The following is a 23,616-nucleotide window of genomic DNA, read 5'->3' on the forward strand; positions in this document are numbered from 1 at the left end:
TAAGATATTTTTTGCTTGCCATCATCACATTTTACCATGTGATAAGATGTTATAAAAATTATTGGATTCAGAATTATTATTACAGTAGTAATACATTTGAAATATATAATTAATGTAGTGTATAGATTAGACTAATTAAATAAATTATGTGTTAATATAAATAATTAACTAATTTATATTTAAAGCAAATTCGTTTACTGACGATGATTTTATTAAAGGTTGTTTTAAAATTGTAATTTGTCCTAAAAATTTACAGATAATTCCAAGTGTTATTTCATTGATTTGTAAATATAAAAGCACTGATGTTATGGATACGACACAACTTATTTTAAGGAATTGACAATGAATTAAATATTAACGAAGAACTGAGGCGTTTTTTCTCAGATAAAATATTTCCCTTAACTATCACATATTCCATATAGTCACTGATAATTTGATAAAGAAAAGAGCATTAAAACTAGTTTACTGCGATGCAAAAATATCGGTAACCTCTATCTCTAAAAATAAACAATATTTTATTTGTCGTCATTATTAAAATAAATTTGATAAAAATCAAAAAGATTGAATTACTGTTAATTTTACAATTTTCAATACTTTAGAAACTAGCTAGTGGTTAAGTCATTAACTCAAAAACCTGCACTTGTATTTAAAAATTGCTGATTTAATATTTTTAGTGGATATCAATGCTCATTAAAATGAACTAACATCCAACTTCAAAACGAAACCTATTAATGAGTTCAATATTTCAAACATGGTTAGCGTTTAAATTCAATCAAAATTGTAAAAAATCAAAGAACTTTGAAACACTGTCTGTTTAAATCCATGAAAACAGTAAAAAAAATACTGTTTTAATTGATATTTTGTCACATGACTTTGAGAGTAGATTTTAAAATTTCAACACGTTATCTGCAAGCTTGCATTTACAGTAGATATATTTTAAATCAGGCATGCAATCTTAAGAATCATTTATCAAAGTTTCATAAATTTATAACTGCATAATGAAAAATACCTTTGCCATGTTCATAGCAATTTTTTTTTTAGAGTACGCTTATTTATTATTGTATAAAGCATACAAAAAATAAGCCTGGAATAATATATTTTGGATGAGCATTCTAAAATACTTTTTAAATCGCTACATCATTTATTAAACCAGAAATTGATGCATTGACATCGGAAAAAAATTCAGTGTTCACATTGAAAATATTATGTTATTGTTTTTTGTGTAACATTTTATTCAACTTATTAATAATATAGGTGTTTTTTCTCAAGAAAAATGTCAAAGCAAGTATTCTCATTTTTCAATTATTAATTAATTTATTTATTCATTAATAAACATTTTTAGAATTTATATTACTCTAGCCGGCCGGCGGACTTATCTTTGCTTTGGTGATCTGAAAACCCGGAAATAATAAATTACGCATGGGAATCGGCAGGATGCAAAATGATTTAGAGCTATTTTTCTTTTCTATCTGTAATACTTTACTGCATTACATACATTATTTTAAAAAGAGATTCTCATATCTCAAGAAATGAAAATCAACGAGAAATAAAAATGTTACACTGTAGTGAAAAATCAATTTTAATTTATGTATAAGGCCTTTGTGAATTTCTTTCGGGTGTAATGTGAAGATGCAAAAGGTATGACGCGCCTACCCTTGTTTTTATTATTTTTATGAGTACATGATTTATATATATTGAATGTACTTCTATTGACTTTATTTTAATAGACTATAACAAAAACATATTTTCTTGTCGTAGCAGAAGTAAACTGAATGCACTATTAAGATTTCAAAATTAATAAAAAAATACGATAGTATAATAAAAATACTATTTAGTGTAGTGTTCAAGTCTAGTAACTTAAAAATCTTATAAATGGGTGACATTTAAATGATTAGCTATTTTTTATACTGCAAATATTGTTTTAATTTCATTATTTTATCGTATAAATAGCACCTCTTTAGTTAAGCAAATTATTATATATAACGAAATTGAAACTATTATTTTGGAAAAGCTGATCTGAGATGATCGATCGGAATTATAACTGTAATCTATAGAATTTAAAATCTGGGTTTTGAACCCAATTGTTTAACAATGGCTTTAATCAATGATCTATTGTTTCATTAAAGATAAAAATCAAATGGAATCAATTATATTGACATTTTGAAAATTAACTATAATAAGCTTGAACTTGAATATAGTCCAAACATCTCCATCAATATCCGACCGTCATCTTTCAATACCGTCCGATTTCTACACCGATTCGCCTCTAGAATAATTGCCGGATGACTGGCTTTCTAAGACTCGGCTATCCACGTGCAAAAATCATCTTCCAAAGTTGAGCAATCTTTGGACGTCTCGTAGCAGAGGGAGCATTGTTGCGTTGTCAGTCCGATCCGAGCAATCATTTATAATCGGGCTAATGAATACCACACTGTCGATTCATCGATTGAAGCGCGCTCAATGGAAGTGCTTGATGCTCATCAGGAATTCGATTCCATTACAACACGAATGGCCAACCACCACTTTTAGATCGATCATCTCGCAACTGTCTTTCTGTAAAAGGAAGGTGACCCTAAGCTCGTTCTAATTATTTAGCGTGTGCGTGCGAGTGCTTTTCGTGTCATCAATCAACTCGAATGGTGGCTTTGTCGTTCGTAATTGATATATGTTATATAATATAACTTGCAAGTAATCAAGGAGAGGCTTAGTGAATTTAGCTGAAGATGTATACAGTGTACGTTTGATTACACAGGTGCGGACTATCCGTGCTCGAAATAAATTGGTTTTTTTTTATAATTAATTTCATTTTATCTTCGACTCAAACAAAATCTGGTAAAACTTTGACTTTTAGGTGATGATAAAATGGCAAAATTTTTGGGCAGGCCAAAAATATTTTTATCTACAGAGACGATATTTTATGAGCGGGCGGGACATTAAATCGGAATTGGTTTGAGCTGTTATTTACTGTTTTCACATATTCAACTAAGCTCTAAGCTATTAATGGATATATTTTTAGCTCATTCAGTTTGCTAATCCTTCCATCGCGAAAATTCCGCTCTCAAGCAAGTGCCGCCCGGACCTTCCCCCCCCCTACCCCACTCCTATCTACGCTACTGCATTGTATGCTATACATGAAATAGCAATATCTTTAAGTCAAATTAGTAAAACTTGTTTGAGCAGGGAGAAAGATTCTTTTTATCATGGAAATATATGTATTGGATTCTGAAGACTAAGGCAAATAAATTAATTAAGGTCTTGACAGACAAATATCTTTAAATGTAAATTTGCGAACTGCCTATGGGTAAAAATTACTTAATTTTTAATTACTTTTGCTTTTACTATTTTATTAATAGTGTAAATAAAATTATAGCAATGTATGTGAAGAATGATGTTTAGGTATTATTAATGTCATACATAGCTACATTAAAAAAAATCTTACTATTTAAGGAAATGTCATGACACAAGCGAAGCATAGCGGAAAATCTAATGCTGTTTTTTTTATACTTTGACAACCGTTTTGTTTAAAGGAATTGCAACATTTTTATAGCTTTAACATGAAATAATGATACATAACGAAAATTTTCGAATGCAACTATTCGATTGTTGTGCAATCTTGAGCCGAACCTGGGCCAATTGGTCGTCGACGTGCATAGCCATATTACCGCCGACTTGTCAAGGTTTCTGAATAACAAATTCAGCAATAAACATCGACCGGCCGATGTCAATGATAAATCAGCCCGGCGATATCTTGCATCACAAGGATGTTGGATGATATTTAATGCATCTGTCTCCCGAGTGCGTCCGGCTGGGCGTTTTGCATGCATCGAGGAAGCGAAAAAAGAATAATCAAGAAATACACCGCTTGATTGAAGCGTGACCTCGTGGTATAAGACAACTGCAAATCTAGATGAAAAAATGCCAAGAGAAAATTTTTGACAATTCTCCCCTATACATGCAATATTTAAACCTATGACATATGTTGTTGATTATATTATAAATTATTGAAAAATAGATTTGATTTTTTGGGATTTTAAAATGACACTATAGCTTCATTGCCTGCAACCACTAGGCTAAAGATAATATATAAAAACTTATGTATTTGGTTACTGAAACCAACTTGCGACTACGTAAATGTAAAAAAATGAACAAAGCTCAGTAAACCAATGATATGTCTTTATTTGGTGGAGACATATTGTTTCTACATACAATAGAATAATCCATAAAATACCAGATATTATTCGACGATTTCTCAGCAGTGTAAAACAAGTATGAATTTATTGTTTTTATTTTTACTATTGATCAACTTATTATTATTTATTTTTAGTATTGAACAACTTTCAATTTTATTTGACAGTCGTTTTAATAGATGTCGTTCAAGTGAGAGTATTTATACATATAAATAAAATATTCGAATCGCCTGTTTAGAAAAGTATAATAAATTTAACAGTTTAACTAGTGTAATTAATATACTGTAAAAAAAATTGTACCAATAACTGGAAAAATATGGCATAAGAAAGTATAGATCATTTCAAAATTGTTATTTTTTTATTTTACATTTTACTTCTAGAAACACTTTTTTATTATATAATATGTGAATATATGATCATTAATATGAATTAAATTTTAGTATTGTATAATACATAAAAACTAAAAAAGGAGATGAAATATTTTTAATCATTAAGAATTTAATTAGCAAAATCACTTTTTGTCGCTTAAAATTTTAGAGTAGAAATATTTGTTTTATGCATTATAATATTATAAGTACTACAAAAAAACTTAAAACATTCAAAACATTTACAGTAGACTATGATATATATTAAAATTAATATACAATAAAGATTGTCAATAATATGTTAGTATAATAAAAATAATAAGTAGATGTATTGCTATTGTTTTATTCAACATCAGAAATATAGATTTTTCATAAAACGAATATTGCATACTGACTTATATTTATATACTATAAAGATACAATATTTATTGTAATAAATGTAATAAGCATGTAAATACCGAAGCTTAAAAATAAATTCCCATAAATAATGAGTTTTTTTTATTTATTTTATGCATTACAACGAGATAAAAACAATCAACAACTACTAAGTAAAGAGACACTAGACAGAAAACAATATCTGTAAATCAGTAACATTTATTTAATTACTTAAGAACTTTTATTACAGCGCACAATTAATATATGTCAAACTAGCTCGATATCTTATTTAATTGTTCGTTACGAGACTAGAAAAATCTTTAAAAGCAGAATCACTAATATTTCAGGTATATTTCACCGTATTGGTATATGAATATTTTTGGCAGTGCTTCTAAATATGCTTAGATCATATACTGCTGTGGGATTCAATTTAAAAATGAATAAATTTAAACATACAGTTGTTGTGAGCAATTAACAAATCAAAGAATTAGGAATTAGATATATAAATGTAATAAATAAATATATTAGAATTATCCTTTATAAAAGTAACACAGAAAAAATAAATTAGTTAAAATGATCCATATATAATATAGGGCTGTGCTTAAAAATATATGATTGCCATAGGTAGTATAGGGTTGCATTTAAAAATAATTATATATAAGATAAATTTCAAACAGTATTCGTATACCAACATATATAGATGTGAAGCATAAATAAAGTTAATAAAGAATAGTGATTCAGAAGTTCCGGTAATTCCCTGAAGTCGTGACAAGCTTATTGGTAAAATTATGGCAAAAAAATATTGATGATGTGGAAAAAAATTCATATTACTTAATTTAAAAAATAATTAATAGACATTTTTTTATATTTATATATTATTTATAACAACTACAAAAAATGCGATTTCAATTTCACTTTAATATCTTATTTTTCTGGCCAAAATATGGTTTTAAAAAGGACAATAAGGATTATTTTAGGATGCTATTATTACCAAAAGTCTTATTTTTTTAAATCACAGGTCACGAGACTTAGTTGTCTTGACACAAAAACTCTTTTGATAAATAAGCTACTTAATGATTTAAAGAAAAAGGTCCTAAGAACGATATAATATTATTATTTTCGGATAATATTATTACCATAAATCACAGAAGAAAAAAGAAGTTTAATTAACCATCGCATTTTTATAAAATTACATGCTCATTATTTTCTATTCCGTTTAATAATTTTACAGTAAAATTAATATTTTACTTTAACTCCGTAAAACGCAATTCTGAAAATAATAATTGATTTCTATCAAACTACATATTTCTTACTTTGTGATTCAAATTTTAATGTAACATATACAATAGATCGTTTTGGGAGAAACATATTCGAGAGAAATTTTCAGCTGTTAGAACCACGAAATAATGCATACATTTGGGATTGTCCCTCGACCGACATTTACTAGGGGTCAAAGACTCAAGTAAGCAGACCTTGTAAAATGCAGGATATCCAAGTGTGCTAATTTACAAGTGACGCTATTTTTTTACACTGCAAACAAATCTGCATTTGTAATACTTTTGTCGCGAGACTAAGAGGCAACGCACAGGTAAGTTTGCGGAATTGGCACATGCAGATTCGGAGCTAATATCGGCGTCGATGAATAAAGATGGCTTCGGCCATCCAGCCGTGCCAAAACATGCACCGATGAATTATTTACGAATGCATTGAATTTTAAAAGTGCGAACCGAACCTTGACAGCAGTTAGTGACGTGAAATATATATGCACGCGTATACAAGACGCCTTCTGCAATCGGAACATCTGTCACAGGAGCATAATTTAGCGTGCCAATTTCATAATGTCGATTTCGTTTGTGTTGACCTGTGAGAAAATATTTATTTTAGAGATGTAACTGTAATAATCAATACAATGCAGTCTTAACCACATTTTAAATATTTCAAAGTTAATGTTATAAAATTTTATTATTGATGAAATTTACTTTAGCCTCACTTTATAAAGATTCAGCAATGTTACTTAAATTGCATAAAACTTTCCACTTTAATTTTATTAGTCAAAATTAGTGCCCTGTCACTTTTTTATTGCAGATCAAACTTTCAACAAAAAACACACCCACGACAAAGAAAAGTGCTCCACCGCCATTAAACATTAAGTGGTCATTTCGAAAACGATGGCTTTCGTCGCCGTTTTAATCGCCTCTGAAGCAAATTGCCCCTGATGGAGCGTTTCAATGCTCGCCGGGTGTACCATATTATGGCGAGCAGCTACATTACGCTTACGGTGGCAAGAATTGATGAAACGTTACACGGTGTTTAGTGTCGTAACAGTCATCAACAATGGGATGCCGCGAGGAGCGTGGCAGCCATGGGAAAAAGACACACAAGAATGTTATGAAACGGAGCACGTCCAGTTGTAATTAAAGCCGTTTAAAACACAATCTTACGTTACACTGTAACCCAAAAACTCGGATGCGGTTTCACACGGCGCGGTGCAATATGATGCTTGATTAGCGAGGATGTGCAATGTTGTGTGTCTGTGGATGATGATGACAAGGCGGATTAATTGCTTTGGGCTTGATGAGTTTGCTAAAATTGTAAAACATGTGCAAAAAATACGTGTTGACATACTAAGGCGATGAACTATGTTTCAAATGATTTATGGGTCAATAAAAAAGGACATTAAGCAAAGCATTAAATCAAATCAAGGATCAAAGATAGTTTGTAGAGTTAGATATATAGATTATATTGACAACACCTAATCAGAAAAGTAAATATCGTACAAAAACCATATATTAAAAATTAATCTGCAACACAACAATTTATTTGTTTTTAAGTGACGAGAGATGCAACAACGAGTTCTACTCAGGATATAAAAAAAATGTAGGATATTTTCTATTAATGATAAGAAATTGTATAATAACACTGGCGCGTTTAAATGTAGTTCAATTTTAGAGAAGGTTTGGATATTTTTGTTTTACATTTGAGTACAAAATCATCACTTCTTTGGGAATTTTGCTCATCATGGAGTACCACAAGAATCCAATCTGGGTCCTCTCTTTTTGCTCTTTATTAATAACGTACATGTACTAATTATTGTGATAGCTCTGAATATTTATTAAGTGCTGATGATCTATACATGTTTCAGAATATTTCCAGAAATTCGGATTCACTCTCTTTACAGAAATACATGAAATCGCTATGGAGGTGAACGATAGACATTTGGATACCTTTCAGCATCGCAAAACGTCACGTTGTCACATTTACAGATACATTTGCCTGGCAGAATTTTCATAAAGTTTAGTGTTTAGGGCACAAATATTTTCGTTAAAAACTTGGGAATGACATTCGAGCAGGGATAGAGATTTTATATGCAATTTGGAAAAAAATGCGATAATGGCTTCGTTATGCGGAGCGCCTGTCACTTTAATAATTTAATGCCAATTTACGTTCTTTGAATATAAATCCATTGACTTGAATCTTGAATGAAACGAAGTACTCCTTCAAGAAAGACATATTTTGATATATCTCTAGAAATATGGGTCCATATTTCTATCCTAGTGCCATTTCGCTAGAAGCGTTATGATGCATTTTAGACGTAGCGTCTATTCAATAAAGCAGTTATTTAAGTTTCTAAAGGGAGGTGTCGACAACCTGTCAATTAGATATTGCAATACCGGTATTACAAAATGAAATTATGGTAGTACTGATTTTTTTAAAGGCTCGAGGACAATGTGTGTCTTGTATGCCAAATGCTCAGTAAAAATTGCAAAACCACTAATACCGGTATTACAAAATTAAAAATTGGTAGTATTAATTTTTTTCCATTTTTATTTTGTTTACAAATCTGTACATTTTATTTGTTGAAAACAATATCTCAATGATTAACTATGAAAACGACAATGCCTATATTGCTTAAAAGCAGAGGCGGAAAATAAAATAATACTCATTGTAGGAGATTAATCTAAGTAGTATTATCAACGCAGGATAGCAAAGTAAATTAATATTATGCAGTATTTATAACTTAAATTTAATTTATGTTACTTTTGATACGAATACGAAAGATAAATCTTCCGAAAATAAATATTATGAATATATTCTAAAATAAATATTTAATGTGCAATAATTAAAATAATATTATAATATATAAATAGATCACATCTTAATTACATAAATCTGTTTTATAAAAAAATATGTCGCATTTTCTCATGAGGTTCTTTCGGATAATCGCAACTGACAAAAAATTGTGAGTAATATAAGAATATATTTTATTGAAACAAATTGGCGAGTGGTGCTTTGGCCTCTGGTATAAAAATTTAGTAGGCATCCAGAAACGGTTAATCAAAGATAATATTTTCCTAGACATGTGTTCCAAAAAAGGTAATTTAAAAAAAAAAATTTTGACAATATTAAATATTGAAAATAATTAAATAAATAAGATAAAAAGGTTTTCGTACACAACCTACCTATTATTTTTTATTAGTACCCGTAGACAACACATTAAATAATTACATATTTATTTAGTATTTTTGGGAAGATTGTTTAAAAGCTGCTTATTTTTTAAAACATGAAATATGCATAAATAGACAGACAGTACTGATTTTATTGTAGTCTTTTAATAAATATTTTTTATAAGAGCTTAAACCCAATACAAAAACATTAAAAGGTTGAGTGAGAAAATATGTATATTTTAGGGAAAAGTCAGATAGAGTGAAAGCTCAGATTGCGAATAAAATTCGGAAACATGCTAGTATTTTAAAATATTTGTAAATCAAAGCAAATTAAATCATAAAAAATAAAGAAAACTTAAGTTAATTCATTCTAAAACCCATGATGAGGAAATAATTTTTTCACAAGTCTTTGAGATTAAGATCGCTGAAATAATGCTTGGTGTAGAGCTTTTTGAAGCTTGAAATGGCCTGCTGAAATGGAGTGGTATTTGGAGGATAAGACTTGAATTTCTCCAGTAGCTCTGGAGGATCAGCAGGAGCATTAAACATAAGCAAGAAAACTTCAAGTGACAAATACTTTTACAAAAGGTATATCTCACTGCAATAAGAATCATCGATTCAGTTGACGAGAAAGGGATACAATTCGTACTGCTCGTATTGCTACTAGAGTCTACAATTCGAGTAATCGAGTACTCGATACTCAAGTATTTTTGTCTATTTTTCAAGTACTTGATAATCGAGTATTTTGAAAATTACTCGATTAATACTCGAAATTAAAAAATTTTGAAATATTTCAGAAACAAAAATAACTAGCTCGGTCCGGTAAAGGTTAACGTCTTGCTTTTATTTGGCGTTTATGCCCGAAGTCCCGAGTTAGAGCGGTTACTATCAGGTATAATTTTTTCATAGTTCCATAGTTGCATAGTTCCGGTCGTCGGCTATGTTAGTGGGTACGACGGAGAAATTTCTTTTGTGTTTTCTGTTTGACAGTCCTGACTTATCTAATTTATGGCAATGAACAATATGAAATATCAACAAAACAAAATTTTAGGTTTTATGACTATGCAGTTGTAGCGTAAAGTGTTGTAAATTGTTTATACTGTTCCCTCAGCTTAAAATATAAATCAAAACAATTGCGTGTTTTAAAGGCATTTAAAGTAAAGTCAGATCTTTGCGAACCGTTTAGCTCTAGAGTGAAAGGGTTTCACCCAAATACATCTTCGAAGGATATAGATTTAAATTCTTCGCATTAATCAGAAGAAGTAGAATATTGTATATTGTTAAGAAAAAAAAATTATTCAAGAAGAATTACAAAATGCTATTTTGTCAATAGTCGAAATAAATAAGAGAAAAGCAGAGAAGGGAATGAAAGAAGAGAACATAAAAAGAGAGTTCAAAAAATTTTATATCTATAAAAAGCGAACAGATATAAATTAGAAGCCTTATCCAACGCGTTAATGACAATAAGACCAGCATCAACAGCAACGGAAAGGGTTTTTTCCATAACGGGAATAATAAAACCAAAGGTTAGCAGTAATATTAAATTCGAGACACTTTTTGCATTATTGTTTTTAAAAAGTATGTTCGTGAAGTTAAAATAATTGTAAAAATTAACATACTAAGTATTTTATTTATTTATTTATATGTGCACGAATTTGAATAATAGCTATTTTGGTACATTATGTAAATACTCGAAAGTACTCGAGTACTCGAGTATTTTAAAATTTTAATATTCGATACTCGAGTAGTTGATGGTTCGAGTAATTGGAGACTCTAATTGCTACACTTTGCTCGTGTAGCAAAAATACCGCTTGTATTTCGAAACACCTACTCGTAAACCAAGTTACTCGCAATCTAAGGTTACAGTGCACATTAAAATGTGATTTGATTATTTAAATAAGCACGTTCGAGAAGAGAAAACTTAATGTTCGATATTGTAATAACCTTCTTATTTTATTTACATACTAAATATCACAAAGTTTATATTTATCATTAGCACATAAGCTCAATGTTTTTAGTATTCATTTTCCATAGTTAAAATCACTGTAAAATTAACTTTCTAAAAAACAAATACTATTTATCGATTTCCATATTTTCTTATTAGAGTAAAGTATTTCCTTACTAAGAATAATGTTTTTACGGCGCCATCGCCACAACGCTATAATCAAACAATTATTAATTATTACGAGTATTAAACGTGCGCATTTCATAACGAGTGAACGTATTCATGTGCGAATGCATACGTCGAGAAGGAGACAATCGTTTAATTTTCCCTCGCATTACAGGGCCGGAGGGGCGTTGAATTCATTACGGCACAATGAGAACTGAGTGACGCCTTCGTATAGGCAACACACAGTATTATGCTAATGTGTTCGAAAATGAAATGAAATGTTAAAAATAAAAGTACAGCGAATATGTCAAGTCATAGAGGTTTTTCGCAAGAACAATGATGAACGATATCGAATTTATTTTTCAATATAGCCACTAAAGTTCTGGATACTTTTTAAGATTGATAAACAAATTTATCCTGCTATATGTTGATATATGTATCAAAAATATGAATAATAATTATATATTTTATCCTTAGAACATAAACATATTATAAAAAAAATTCTTAATATCAAATATATCTAGTATATTATCCGATGATTTACTGCAGATTGTACGAGAGAGATAAGACACTGATCTACTCGATTATGAGCTTGATTTTATAATTCAATTACATTTAATATCACAATAATTAAATGCACAATTTATTTACAAGAATCATAAAACTATATTCCAGTGGATCCAAACCAGATGTTTACGCCATTTGATATAATTGAGACATTAAATATTCCACCGGGTGACCTTAATAAATTATAGCCAATTTGACACTTTTCGATAAGCTAGTTTCTACGGTACTAATAACATATTCAAGATCTTAATTAAGCGAGTTTCTCACACGAGAAGAAGTCGGTATTGCGAATTATACTGAATCACATGTTGTATTTGAGCGGAAAAAACTCGATCACATTGATTGACGAGCTCATCAATAGTGTCACGCCATTTTTCTTCAATTCAAGGCAAACCAGCGAGGAGGATGAGAGCAGAAGGAGACTCTGATGCCTATACCTTGACACAGTAGGGCATACCGTCTAAGGTCTAGCGAGCTAATCGAGCGCGTTTCCTTATTAAATCAATCAATCAATCAATCTGGACTGAAGCACTGCGATAAATCAAAATGCTAGCTAGAAAGTGCCCAAGTATCTTGGTTTTTGTTCTGCAGTACAATGATTGAGCTGTAGCGCTTGACACCGGCAAATCTTAATTGACCCGATGATGTTCCTAGACTGGTGAAATAAATGAACTCAGCGCTGAGTGTAACCTCACCATTATTCAGCCTCTCGGAGAGAACTTGGAGGCATTAATAATTCATAAGTGAGATGTAGGCTTCGGGTACTGGAGCCAGACCTCTCGGAGGAGGTCGTCATGACACATTAGTTTGCGTTGCACAAAGTGATCCGTACATTATAACAGTCACACAATGTGATCGTAAAGTATTGTCGTGTGCACTTTTTTTAGAAGCGAAGGCCACGTGCTGTGTGATATCGAATCGAGATATCTACTGTTGCTTATATTGCACTATAATAGTTTGATAAATCATAATCACAGAGACAAATGTTGTCATCGTAGTTTAAAAACTGCTGCATAAATTCAATGCAATGATAGGTACACAACAACAAAAAATATTTATATGCTAACTAATAAATTAATTTTATATTTTATTGTGTTAAGATTGCAATTAGCATTTAAATACAAAAGCATTGTCTTTTAATAAATATATCTTATATGGGATTTGAATCCATGTCTATAAAGTATTTGTCAAAAAGTCTCGTGCTTATGTAAATAGCACAAGTCCTACTCTTTTTGTGTGACTTAACTTTATTTAGTGACAATTTATCGATCACTAAATAAATCAATTCCGCGTTTTTCTATTTAAGAACTCGTAGTGTTTAATATATAGTATTGATAGTCAAGTTCACTGCTGATTTAAGAGGTTATATTGATATCTACGTAATTACATATGATGTTTCGAATACTTCAATGTCATTAAAATTATTTGCGTATTTTCAATTATTTATTATTATGTATATTATGTTACAGTCAACAGTCGTAATGTATCATGAACACCGTTAACCCTTGACGTAACCTTGCGTTTCACTCAACCCTTTCAGGCGGGACAAGGTGAAATGTTAATGTATTCCATCAAAGGATACGCAAAGTGTAAAAAAATCGGCCCGATCTCCGAGCTTTTGACACGACCGCGAATAAATTACTGTCAAACGCGCGTCGCAAAAAAATTGACAAACGCCGATCAGTCTTTAGATAAAAGTAAAAGTTGTTGTTTTTGAAGCAACGCACCGCCCCCGTGTCGCAATGGAAAAAAGTGAGGAGATTTTTCAATCATGGGCGGTGAACGGGTTAAGACCTTGAACGATCCAGGCGAAAATATCACACATTCCGTCGTATCGTAAGAGATAATATCAATTGTATAATTTGTATATTTAAGATACGATATAACATAAAATAAATTTTATATTTAAGCATTAAAAAATAATAATAGTTCACTAAACATCCACTATTTTATTGATGAATATATAAAAAACTATTGATTTATGTAGGTCACAATTTATGACTTGAAAAAATGTAAGGAAAAAGTTTTTTCATATTTATTAAATACAAAATTTCTTGAAAAAAGACTAATGTTTTAATCCATTTAGTCAAATATAAAGATAAATTTATTAATATGTATAAAATCAATATCTAACATGTCACATTTTTTCTAGGCAATATTGTATAACAATTCAAAATAAATAACTAGTATTTTAAAATGAAAATTCACAATAATTATTATTTAGAACAAAGCATTTAACGTTGATTTTTATAAAAATGACTTAAAATAAAAATAAATTTACTAGACATATTTTATTGTAACAAAATTGAACAATAAGTTTGCATCATGAAAATATAATAATGGTCCATCATAGTATTTTTTAGACATGCCTGTGCTTAAAGCTATGTTTTAACATTACGTCAAAAATCATATAAGTAAAAAATTATGGACCTGAAAAATACATATTTTTATGTATTTATATAATAAATGCTCAATTTTTATAAATTTAAGCATTTAATATAAAGAAACAATTTAGACATGTCTAAAATTAATTTAAATTTAATATTTACACATAATTTAAAATCCAGTTAAAATATTAATTGAACATTATTGAACTTCTAAACAATTATTTTTTATTTATAGATACCATTTTGTAATATATTGCATGTAAAGTAAAGAAACAATGTCTTATAAATATCAAATTTATGCACATCCAGTCAAGGATCTCGTATTTTTATAAAAATAACATAAATAACAAGTAAGAATTAAAAATAAAGTTAATATTTATTTCTATCTGTATGACTTTGAATATTTTGAGGAAAAGTCTGATTTCTACGGAGATTTTTACTTAACATTAACGTTTATATCATTGTATCACTATTTTATGACATTTAGATGCTAATAAATTAATTTGCGTCATAAACTTGCTCCTATGACACAAAACAAAAATGTTTTACTGTACTTTTTTCTCTACAATTATTTAAACAGGAAATGTTTAATTTATAATTATTATTTAAATATATTACTGAATATTAATGTCACTTTAATTAGTTCTACTTTAGATACAGTTACAACTGTAAAATATTATAAAATATATTTTTATAAATGTTCATGTCGATAGCCTTAAAATTAGACTCCACTTTTGGGTATAACCTAATAATATTATCTCACTATTAGTTAATTTTAATTATATTATATAAACTATCTAGTTTATCTAATAAACAACTATCATAATTATTTAATTATTTCTCAGATGGGTTAGGTTACCGAAATAACGAAATAAAAATATTACCAGCAATATGTCTTTAGCTTAAACTTACATTTTATTCTAAATTATCTTAAGTACAACGAAGGTGAAAAACGATCACGCAAACCTATTTGTTCGTCAAATCTTAGTTTTATATGCCTAAATTTTTTTCAGAATTTCTTACCCTTATTATTTTAATAATTTAAATACTTTTCCTCATTAATTGAGGATTGCGATGTGAGCCCCAAGGTCTATAAGTTTTCTTATAATACAGGATATAGATACAGTTTCTATCTAGTATTGCTTTCTACTCTAAATTTATTGATATGTTGAAAAAATATTTAGAGACATCTCTTGTACACAGTATCAAATTTTATATGATTAATTATCTAAGCAATCAGAAAATGTATCTATGGCATGATACTATAAATAAGCTAAGCTTAAATTTTTAAATGACGTCATTCTCATCAATCGCCCACAATGATCGCCCATTGTCCGCAAAATGTTAAGCACATTATATCATTCGATCGATAAGCGCTTTTGATTGACACTTTGCATTTTGGCCCACATGCCATCGATGCAGATTAAGCGTTTTATTTTTGGTGTACACAGACTATACGGCCTATAGTATGTATGTATGTACATACATATATGACAAGCGAGAGATGTGAGTGACCACTTTTACCGGCCCGCCCCGCCGACAGGTTGTCACTAACTGGACCACTTTCCATGTCATAAATTTTATATGCGCTCGTATAACGGCTGTTATTATATACTGAGTTGCGTTTGAAACTCGACACTGTCCGCAAGCGCAAATGATTCACAGTTATCGCTTTCTGACTTGCGGTCTCGTTGTCGTAGTACACGGTCCAACGAAAGCAATCTTTCGTTTTTCACCCCGCGATAGTGAAATCATCCCACGATTGTAATGCCCCAATAAAAAAAATGACCTCAATATATTATATGCGACTTATTCTTACAAAACGTGAAAGGATTAATGATCTGTGGGTGCGGCCTATATAAGATTGAACGTCGCTTATAATAACTTAATAAATTTATATGATAACAGTAATGAAATTAATATATAGGTTATTAAGCTCTCTAGGGTTAAGATACTAAGTATTATGTAATTGGTAATATGTTGTAAAACATATTTAAAGAAATGCTTCATATAAAATAAAATAAAAAAGCTCACGAAAAGCTCATGTTGCTCTCTTTGTATTTCCAGTTTCTATTTTTTTTTTAACGGACATATTAATTTATATTGTCTTAAGCTAATTTATATTTTTATTAATTCAATGTTCCGTATAAATATAAAATATTTTTTAAACTTTTACTGCAAAACTTTCGAAAAAATCAAACAACACAAATGCACATAATACCCATCATTATATATTATAAAATATAAAATAAGCAAGAAATAATATGGAAAAGGACCATCGCATTCTCTGATCACCTAAAAAAAGCCTTCGAACCATTTTCAGTATCCAGCATAAAAATGGTTCATTTTTAGAAGCACCATATCAACTCTTCTTAACTTTAAAGAAAATAAAAATTTCATATTTAAAAATGACCCAATAAAATTTAAATATAGGAAAAATAGTTATAAAACTAACGGAAAATAATATAAAAATAATTAAAAACATTTTTGAAGCTATAATAATAATAATTCTTTAATATTTTTTAACACTATGAAAGATGGCACAAGCTATCCTTATTTTAAAACCAGAATATAATCCAGAATACATAAAATCTTACAGAATATACATTATATATTCATTAAATACAACATTCATTGAAAAATATATTATCTTTCTATATAAGACTTATTTTTCAATCTAATTAGTCAAATAATTATCTTAAGAATATAAGGATATATTTATTAATATGTATAAAATCAATATCAGACTTGTCACATTTTTTTAGTTCTTAGCTTATTATAATATATCAAAACCTTTTGAACAGAATAAATTTAGTACTACAGAAATAAAAGATAATTCCAAGTCACCAATTTTATTTTCTGCAAGAGCACGACACAATTGATCAAATATACTAAGTGAAAAATGAGATTAATAAAAATATACAAAAAAAATATGGGTCAGCTTGTTTCCGTTCTTAAGGTATGGCATATGGGCATTAAAATATTAAATAAAAAAGGCACTACCTCATCATATATATAAAATCATATCTGAACGATAGAAGAAAACCTTGTTTGTTTAATAAAATCTGGAATAAGTAGCTACTGGAGCCAAAACTACACTTAATATATAGCAGACTTGCCAAATACAAACAGAACTACCTGCGAAATTTATGCTGACACCACAGTTATTATGGCTTTTCACGAGAACATGTCTACTTATCTCCAATAAAACCTCAACAAAATAAAATAATCGCTGCGTATTTGGAGAACAAAGGCAAACGAGATAAAGTATGTTAAAGTTATGTTTATTATGAAAAAGAAAATATGCTTTCCCGCCCGATTAAATAACGCAATAATTTTACAAACGAATGGTGCAAAATATTTGAAGATGCACTTCGACAAAAAATCAAATTAAATACCCATACTTGAAATAAAATAAAACAAGTAAGACAAGTAGTTGATTTAGGATTTTGCTGATAAATTGCTCATTTACCCACGTGAGATATGATAATAGAAGTGATGGTAAATAAATATTAAGATAAAAAGACAGAAGGCAAATATAATAATACAGTAAAATAAATTTATAATGATTTAATAGTTTTTATAATAGATGCTAAAACTTTTTTTGCATTTCAATTTCAGTAAAAGGCTTGACGATGACAAAAGTCAAGCATTTAACTAAAATTAGATAAGCTTATATTTCTATATTTTAAAATTACATCACATCATAAATTATATGTAATATAATAAAATTACTGCTTTATTATATCTGTGTTTTTCATTTAACATTAAAAAACTTAATTAAATATAATATGAAGTTCTCACTAAAAATATATTGTGGGTATTAAGTAAAAAATATTAGTTATAAAAACATAATTTACAGTTTTTAAACAGTTACTCTAGTTAAATATTAATAATATGCAGAAATTAATTAAATTTATCACATTAACCCTTTGAACGCGTTATCAAAAATATTATTTTATTGTTTTTTTTTTGAAAAATGCAAATTTTACCTTAATACTGTGTTTAAATGTTCTGATTTTTAAATTTTTATTCATTTAAAATGATATTTTATGTTTATTAACAAAAATAAGTTTTTTCTTGAAAAGCATTTTTTTTATTGATTTTTGCGTAAAGAGATAAAAAAATCAATTGGGCGACTTTAGTCGCTTTCCGCGTTCAAAGGCTTAAAGCATAAAATATATATAAAAATATATATTTTGTTTATGATTTTTATTTGTAAAGAAAAGTTGATAAAAATCTAATTTGCTGTTAGTTATTTTTTACAAAATTTTGATATTATTATATTATTTTTTGTGTAGAAGATAAAGCTCAGATTGAAGCTTTTTTATACACATATATATACTATATAAATACATGTAGTATGTTCTTCTTTCGCTTAAATTAGCATCTCAACTCTCTGTATATAATTAAACGTTATGTTTAATGTACGATACACATAAATATGGATGTTCCAGTTTTTTGCGCGTACCAAAACAGACGCCCGAATAGCTTGCCAAAAACAATTAAGTCCTCACGCCCATGGAAGCGACTTTCTCGTTATACACACTATTCAAAAAAGGTGTATAATTCCAGCCTCGCCATTATTATAATCGTATCAGAAAACTGCGCCCGTAACGTAATGTAATGGCTGCAAGGTATGATTTCCATCGCAAGCAGCAACCGAAGAGCAATTATTGCCTTTTGTTTTTAATAGGGGACCTTGCACGAAATTACACTTTTGACCCACAAAAGGCGTATTTAAATTTTCCGACTCGTTATATAAATATTTGATTTATCGATCGTCTACGCGCCGTTTATCGATTATTATTATACGGATCGATCCGGCGATTATATCTACTCTCATTTTTTTGTTGTCTGTTTATTATTTTTAATCAAGTAAAAGTATGACGAAAGAAAATTCGACATAATGACGGTGCGGCACATCCGAGAACAATCCGCCGATGCTCTCGGAATATTAACGACCATTTTCTGTTTTAGAATCTAACAATAAATCGACTTTTATGGAATATTGACGCTCTTTGAATGCGAAGATTTCTGAATAATAACTTTGGTTAACAATCAAAGTAAATGATTATTGTTTAAAGTTTAACAATGCATAAGTTTGGCATCAAAGAATCAAATCTCATAAAAGGCTTTACAGTTACGGTAAGACATAATGTGTAAAACATAACAATACACGGAGTACAAAGTATTCATGTTTTTTTAGAAATTAGCTTTCAAACAAATTACTCATGTTTATTTTTATTAAAAATGGGGATATGTAATGGTTTGCGAAAGCCAGAGGTAATTTAAGCGAATTCAATATTAATATTTAATTTTTTAGTTTGATAATAAAATCTGATGAAAATAATATGAATAAAATATATATTGGTTTGGGTTATGTTAAAAAATATTAATTATTTCATCTTTTAAATTGTAAATATATATAAAGCAATGAAAAGCTTATTAAAGTTATTTTTTCTGAAATACGATCTTACGTTAAAGCAATTTACGTAAAAGGTAAATTTTTAATACTGTTAAAATAAATACATTACTGTGAAACTAATTATTTTTTTTATAAAATGATAGTTTTAATACAGTTTTTATAATTATTCATTAGAGTTTATTTTACAAAAAAATACGTTATTTGGTAATAATAAAACATAAATATGTTATAGATAATAATGAAAATCTTAAGTAATAAACCTTTCAATTAGAAGCAGTTTATTATCTAATCTATAAAATTTATTAATATATATAAAATAAATCAGGTAAAAACTTAATACTTTATTTTATAATTTTATTGTATATATATTTAAGAACATTATATTATTTACAAAATCATTCATAGGTTATTATTTTTTTATCAAGCATTTTTCGCTTACGGTAGGAGTTAATAATGATAAATTACATCCATATGAAGTAAACATTTCCGTAACGATTTTATCGAAAATATTGTCAGTTTGCGAAGCGATCAATCACCATGGGGCCGACGATCGATCATAGTAAGGTTTTGGTCTGATTCAAAGCTAATTATATCAGAAAACAGTGAACATATATCACTCTTGAGTATGCAAATGTCGATTTGCGCGAGCACATAACCAACGGGAAGGACCGACGTTGTGCGGTTATATTGGGATAAAAGGATGTTGTGCAACAAAAAGTTGTATCAGTTTATCAGAAGAGAGAGAGAGAGAGAGGGAGAGACAAACTGTGGCGGAAATTACGTGTTTCGAGACGACGAAGAGTGCGCAGCTGACAACTTTGGCCGGAATAGGCCGAAGAGGAAACATTAACATTAGTTCTGTTATAATATTATATTATTTTTTATATGTAACTGTTAATCAAATACATATGAAGAATAAGCATAATTTTTTTTTCTAATTATAATAAGTAATAATATATTATTCAATGTTTTACATATTTGGGTCTATGAGAATTGTGTTTGTTAATAATTAAATAAGTGAATGGTTTTTGTATTGATCTGATAACAAACGCAAAATATTTCGACATAAACTATATCTTATAATCTCGTTTTAATCAAATAAATCAATAGTCTAATAGGTGAATTGGCTAGCTTTGGTATTTGGTAAAAATATTCCGAAAATTCTTACATATCCAAACCAGAAAATTATTTTTTAAAAATATATCGAAAATATTTGACAGCTTAAAAATGTGTAAATTCATTATTTTTTAGTAATAATACATATTTGTATATTGTATATTTATAAATAATGCAGATAAATAAAAAACCTAATTTTGAATAAAGTAAAAACCAGCTTAGTCCATAAGTTAAATTATTTTTATCAAGTTAAAAATTTATATATGTAAATATTTTCCCAAGCAATAATCTATGTTATATTAAAATTTTGTGATTCTGTGAAAGAAACAAAAATGAAAAATATAAACATAAACTATACTAATATACTATAAAAAATCAGTAGTTACATACTTTGATTTTTCTTTTTGTCAACTTATTATAAAGTTAGCATATTTACATTTTAAGTTACACATTTTTATATGTTTATTTTTTAATAACTGGTTTGTACAATTAATATGTACATAAATCTTATTAATAATAAAATACTAACGTAGCTATACATATGTTAAATACTATTTGAATCAAGTATAAGAAAAACTTTTGTATACAGTTTGTCTGATTATTAAAAAGTAAAATTTTATATATCCCTAATTATTTTTTACTTTAAATCTAATATTTTTCTTGTTATTATATTTTAATAATATTTTCAGTGCATTATTTTGAATGTAAACAAAAATTATTGTATATTAAATAAAAATATTTATACTATATTATACAAAATATTTATTCAAAAATAAATGAATAAATATTTAATATAACACACGGGCTGAATTTAATTGAATTATTAGTTAACTAAATCAATATATATTCAATATAAAAATTATTTAAAAATATACATAAACCGCATATAAATTTTAAAAATAAATCTAGAATAAAAAATTAAATTCCAGTAAAGATTTATAAATACAAACTAAAAATCAAATTAAATAAATTCAAAAAATAATAGAAACTAATTATTATTTATTTATTACAAAATTGCAATAAGAAATATTTTTTTAATATACATTTTATAAACTACACTGTTTGCTCTTTTATATTATAATTAAATCTTTTTAATATGTTTTACGTTTAATTTATTAAAAAATAAAAATGAATTATAATGAAAAATATTATTTTAGGTATTTATGGTATATTTAGATACTTCAAGATTTAATTAATTAACTTATAAAATGTAAACAATACCACGAGTAATAACGGAACGAACGGGATTTGTAGTAAAATTTTACGCACACCACAATATTTTTTTTGTAACAAACTAAAATAATTTATTTTTTATATTTTTGCTTATGATATGCTGATTATCTATCTATTTAATTTATTAAATATTTGTAATTAATTTATATAATTTATTTTCACTTTTATTTTTCAAGATTGCATAAAATATATTTTTAAAACAGTGAATATATATTTTAAATATTAAAAATGCGACTCAATTCGTCGAGCGCAATTTGCACGATAAGGTTTGGCGCTTATCATGCGTCGACGTCTCCCGGGAATAAAAACGCTCACTCACCTTTATCACGAACACAGGAACGATTCAATGCGACACCAGTTTAAAACACCGATCCAGTCACAAGAGCACTTAGTTATTATTATTATAAATCAACAGCACTATTGTTTGACAACAATAATGACGAAGAAATAAACACACTCCAATCCAATGTACGGGTGGGAAAATCTATCTATACACAGCACGTATTATATTATTATTTTTATTTTATATATCACATTACACTATATATATTTTTCAATAGAGCACATATCGAATTGATGACACATAGCGTTTTTCCCGAAACCGACTTATTGTTAAGACTACTCGGAAGGGCGTCATGTCGCTTATCAGCGCCGAGGCGCTCTTTTTTCGTCGTCGTGTGTGTGCGAGGGCAAAAAAAGAGTGTCGTCTCGTTATCGCCGTCCAGTGTGTTTGGCGATCGTTTGCCGAGTGAGGCTGCTACACCTACTGGACCAATTTCAGCGCGGCGCGACTCCGACTCCCGGAAGAGTGAACGGCGTGGAGATTTAACTGGAGCGTTGTGTTTCTCCTCATCTCGCTCGCTCGTCGCCGATTCAATGAAACCGATATCGTTTGCGGCCACACCGCGCTCGGAGGCGCGGACGCGCGGACGTCTCTCGGGAGAAGGCGTCACCGAACGATGCGAGACGGTACACCGCGATGTCTCGCAGCGGTCTTATGCAACAACACACGAAGGAGCGATTTTGATACCGAATGATTCGACTTTGGGTGGGATGTGTCACCGAGCTACTGTTAAATGCACCAGTTAAAAAATATCTTTTATTATAAAACAATAGAATAGCTATTTACAAAATAATATTATTAAAGATTTGAATTTATATTCATTTGTAAGAAAATAATTTGTAATAATTTCATTCTAAATTATGTATCTACAATGTTTTATTATTTACTTATTTTATATCACAATCTATTAGTAAAATTTAATTTATTAAAGTGTTTTAAAACTGTAATTTAAAATATTCATTATATAATATTTTGCAGTTTTTTTTAACTTTGAGATATATATGAAAATACAGGTCTTATACATTTATGAATTGATCGTTTATTTTCAATTTGTAAATTA

The 23,616-nt window shown here is 28.6% G+C and overlaps 1 protein-coding gene across 1 annotated transcript in view; it reads right to left on the reverse strand.

Moving 5' to 3' along the window:
- The window catches only part of LOC148229902 (uncharacterized), a 118,914-nt gene extending 95,951 nt beyond the window's left edge, over positions 1-22,963 (reverse strand). Inside the window, exon 1 of the mRNA XM_088198310.1 lies at positions 22,533-22,963. The gene's annotated coding sequence lies outside the window, so the exon portion shown is untranslated. The remainder of the gene's footprint in view (positions 1-22,532) is intronic.
- Between the last annotated feature and the right edge of the window lie 653 nt (positions 22,964-23,616).

The sequence above is a fragment of the Plectrocnemia conspersa genome, unplaced genomic scaffold, assembly GCF_051122295.1.
Source record: "Plectrocnemia conspersa isolate PC_06_02 unplaced genomic scaffold, ASM5112229v1 ptg000011l, whole genome shotgun sequence".
Classification (NCBI taxonomy): Eukaryota; Metazoa; Arthropoda; class Insecta; order Trichoptera; family Polycentropodidae; genus Plectrocnemia; species Plectrocnemia conspersa.